The 4593-nt window shown below is 49.2% G+C and overlaps 1 protein-coding gene across 2 annotated transcripts in view; it reads right to left on the reverse strand.

The window, feature by feature from the left end:
• Positions 1-556, reverse strand: part of CMKLR1 (chemerin chemokine-like receptor 1) — a 55208-nt gene extending 54652 nt beyond the window's left edge. For both annotated transcript variants that reach the window (XM_019632839.1, XM_019632838.1), the window contains exon 1: positions 377-556. The gene's annotated coding sequence lies outside the window, so the exon portion shown is untranslated. The remainder of the gene's footprint in view (positions 1-376) is intronic.
• Positions 557-4593: the final 4037 nt, after the last annotated feature.

Raw genomic sequence — 4593 nt, forward strand, 5'->3', positions numbered from 1 at the left:
GGGGGAAGGAATGGAGTCTCCCCTAGGGCCTCCAGAAATAATACAGTCTTATCAACACCTTGATTGTATCCCAGTGAAACTCATTTGGATTTCTGACCTCCAGACCTACAAGATATATCTGTGTTGTTTTAGGCCATGAAATGTGTGGTCATTTTTAGAGCAGTAACAGGACACTCATACACTGGCTACCTTCCTCTCACACCCAGAAACTCACAGATGCTGATAACTGTTCAAACAAATTCAGATGACAAGAGATAGGCCTATTTTTAATGTCTCCTGTCCTCAATCACCACCCCAGACCGTTTGCTGAGCATTGCAGACATTCTCTCAAACACTATAAGAGGAAACTAAGGCTTAAAGAGGTTATGTGACTTACCTGAGTTCACCCAGGTGGTTGGTGCCAAAGCTGGGACTAGAACCTAGGTCTGCTGGCTGTACCACACTCTCTCCCACCAGCTCTCCTGTCTCTCTGACTTCTGATTCCCAAAAAGAAAAACTGAGTATTCTAGCTGTTGATTCTTGCACCATTGGTGCAAGAATCAACTCACCCACCTTCTTGCACAACAGCTGCCCTCAGCATGAGCCCAGGGCTGGGATCAGAGGACCCAAGACATGTACCTCAAGAAAGCAGAACTGATTCTGACAGGGTAGCAGCTGACCACCCTGCTGAGTCAGCTACTGGCACTTCCAAGGTTGCTAGAGCATGCCTCTGGTGGGCGGAGAAACCACTCACCCCCACCACCGGAGCCCAGGACTTCTCCATAGGGTGAGACATGAAGCCAGGAGCTGATAAGACCTTTTCTAGCCTAGGAACCCATGGCCACAAGCACCAGATGCATGCATCAACTTAGAAATGCAAAGGCAAATTTCAATACTCACTTTCCTGAGAATAAAAATAGAAATGCCTTCGTTGAGCTGACCACTGGCTCTACTCAGTGCTTTATGTATAATAACTCAGTTAATCCCACAACAACCATATGAAGTAGGCACTGATAGTGTCCTCACCTTACAGATAAGGACACTGAGGTGGCAAGAGGTCAAGGGGCAGAGCTGAAACCTGAACTGTAGAGCAGCACGGTGTAGAATTACTGCCACTTGGTTCCACCCAGTAGATCAAGACATTCTACTCTTTGTCTACCATGCTTATGCCCACCACTTCAAAAATATATAGGTTCCAAAAGAAAAGCAAATTAACTAAGTTTCCTAATTTTGCTGGAAACCAGCATGTCCTGGAGACCAGAAGCAGCACAAAGTGGCTGCCAACCCACAGGGTCCCTCCCCAACTCCAGGTCTCCCCTTCAGTCTGGGGTCAGAGAAAAAATCCTGCAAGTTCCAGTCAAGATGGCAGAGTAGGTAAATGCTGTGCATGTCACCTCCCGTGACCACATTGAAATTACAACTAAATTATAGAAAAATCAACAATTATAGAACCACCTGAAGACTAGCTGAACAGAACTCATAACTAAAAACATAAAGAAGAAGCCATGTTGAAACAGGTGTGTGTGTGGATGTAAAATGGGCTGATCCCAAACCCATATGTGGTGGTTGAGCATTGGGAGGGCTAGCTCAGTGGTGGGGGTGCCCCCTGAAGATCGAGGGCTCCCCAGCCCAGGGTTCCAGTGCCAGGAAGAGGAGTCCCCACAACATCTGGCTGTGAAAATCAGCTAAGGATTCCATCCATCCCAGTGAGATGAAAGGCTGCTAGAAATCCAGACATCCTCTTTAAGGGCTTGAGCACAGACTCACTCACTCGCAGGCACTCACCCTGGGCTCCAGTGGAGGGACAGTGACTTGGAAGACGCCAGAGATATACAGGGAAAAACTTAGTGGTGTCATTTCAGGAATAGCCACCATTATTCCTGTGTTGTGCCCTCCTCCTGTGTAGCCTATAGGTGGGCACCATCTTTCCTGTGTTGGGCTCTCCCCACACAGCCAAATCTGAAACTTGCCTGATGAACTCTGCTCACTCCATCTGCGTGACTTCCTGGAACCCTGGCCTGTCCAACTCGTGCACAGCCTGAAACACATTCCAGCCCAGGAACTAGCCCCACCACATACACCACAGAGGCTCTTTCAGCAGCAAACAGCGTGCCTCTGCTCGCACACTGCTAGACGCACTACCAGTGGTTGGCAACAAGCCCCAACCCATGCTGCAGTCTTTCTTAGACAACTCTTGGTGGTCTGCAGGCCTGAGGCGGGCAGGAGCTGGCCTTATTGTGCTCTTAGACTATTGTGAGGGGGCTGAGGCTCAGTACTGGTGCCAAACTTGAATCTCCATTAATCTGGTGAACACAACTTGCCCCACCCTGGTGACTACCTAAGACCCTGCCTCACCCAACTCACATACCACCCTTTCAGTGACTGAGCCTTACAGGCAGGCAGCAGGTGCTGTCAGGATGCCCTGGGCCTTTTGCTGAGCTGCCCCAAGCCTACTACTAATGACAGCTGGCCTCAGTTTGCAGTGTGGCCTTTTCACGAATCCAGCACAGACAATGACCAACCTCAGATAGCTTCGAAGCTCCTATCAAGTATCCCTGGGCCAGTCACAGGTAGCTTTGGCCTGCATGAGAGCCCCTCCCAAGATGCCCTAGAATGAACATACTCAGTGGCCAGCTTCAGACCACAACAGAGCACTAACTGGTTAGCTCCAAAAGCGACACACCCAAAGAGTGGTCTCAACAGGCACATGAGCCCACTGGGGCAAATCCTGCTCTGTGGGGTCAGCCCTGGCACAGTAGTTCATATGATATGGGCATGGCCAATCCTCACAGCCAGTCAGCTTGAGAGTCAATCACACCCACTGATGTGCCAACAGCAATCAGGGCTCAACTACAAGAGGAGGGCACACACAAACCACACAAGGGACACTGCTGGAGCACACAGTGCAGGTGATCAGAGAGACTGTGCCACTAGGCNTTTTAAGGTCAAGCCCATCTTGACCTTCTAGATTGTCTTTAACGATGGACTCTAACATCACCCCCTCTCATAAATGCATGTCACTCCCCCCATCAAGAGGTCGAGTCTATTTCTCCTCCTCTTGTATCTGGGCTGGCCTGATGACTTGCTGTGACCAACATAATGTGGCAGAAGTGACACTGTGCCAGCCCCTGTTTTCTGTCTCAAGAGGCCTGGTGGATTCTGCTTTCACTCTCCCAGAACCCAGAGCCTCCAGGTAGAGAAGTCCGGACAGTCCTGCTACATGGAAAGAGACAGCACGAGTCCCTGCAAGATATGAGGCCATCCTGAATGCCCCAGCCTTGGTCAAGCTCCCAGCTGAATGCAGCCCTTGATTGATCCCACCGATACTAATAGGACAACGATGGGCCTTCCCTGCAGAACTCTGCCCAATTACAGAATCACAAACATAGAAGTCATTTCAAGCCATTACATTTTGGGGTGATTTGAAACACAGAGAGTAATTACTGAAACATTTGGGTTCAGCTAGAGGGAGAGGCATGATTGGATTGATTGGTGATGTCTGCCAGGTTCATGACTAAGGAGTGTAAAACTCTAACCCTGGACTAGACAATGTCAAGGTCAATGTCAACTCAATTCAATGGCAATTCAAGATCTTTCTTAGGCCTGCTGGAAATGAAGATTCCAAATTGAAAGGGGAATAACTCATCATCATGCTGAACCCCATTAGGGACCCAGCAGAAACTCTGGCAGGACTAAATGAACCAATACGGTGGTCCCTCTGGGGTGTTTAAACAGGGCGGAGCAATCAGTAGCAAGACCAGAAGCAGACAGGGAAACTCAGTAAGGCAGAATTGGCGGAAACTGAGCCACATGGAAGAGCAGAACAGAAAGTTGCAGGGCCTTACAGTTGTATGGACTGAAATAACCCTTCCCGGAGCCACCTCAGATACTGAGAACCTCCTGGTTGAACACAAGCCCAACTGGGAAGCTGGTACCTGCCTTTCCCCCAGTAAGAACACACACTTCCTCAACAATGAACCCTTTCCTTTGAGGGGTCAGAAAGTTGCTCTACTCCCCAGCCTGGAACAGAAACAGAGGTTCTTGTACTGGAAATCACCAGTGCTGACACAGAGAGGCCCAACATGGAAAACTTCCTGGGATCACTGGTTCATGTTGAGCCCTTTGTCATGTTCCAGGCACCATGCTACGCATTTATTTAACTTGGGCACTTTTGTTTGCTCCTAAACACCATCCTATGGGACGCATATTGCCATCCCATTTCACAGATGAGGAAACTCTCTTGCTCAGAGCCATGGGGTTTGTAAGTAGCGGAGCATGGATTTGAATCGAGCCTCAATGATGCCAAAGCCTGGGGCCTTGGTCAGGCTTGACAATCACCCCACATGCCCTGGTACAGCCTCATTGGTGGTTTACACCCACGTCTGTTCTGATTGGTCAGTGCCCTGCTGAGCCAACTGTAAATACAAGGACAGCCATCGAACTGTCAATGTCCAAATTCAGGAAACAAAGAGAAGCCTATCAACGTCTAAGATATGTCTCACTGTGGTAGGCAGAGTAATGCCCTCCCTCCAAGATATCTATGTCCTACCCCCCAGAACCTGAGAATATGTTGCCTGACATGGCAAAAGGGACTTTGCAGATATGAGTAAGTCA

Source organism: Hipposideros armiger, unplaced genomic scaffold (assembly GCF_001890085.2).
Source record: "Hipposideros armiger isolate ML-2016 unplaced genomic scaffold, ASM189008v1 scaffold_1185, whole genome shotgun sequence".
NCBI lineage: Eukaryota > Metazoa > Chordata > Mammalia > Chiroptera > Hipposideridae > Hipposideros > Hipposideros armiger.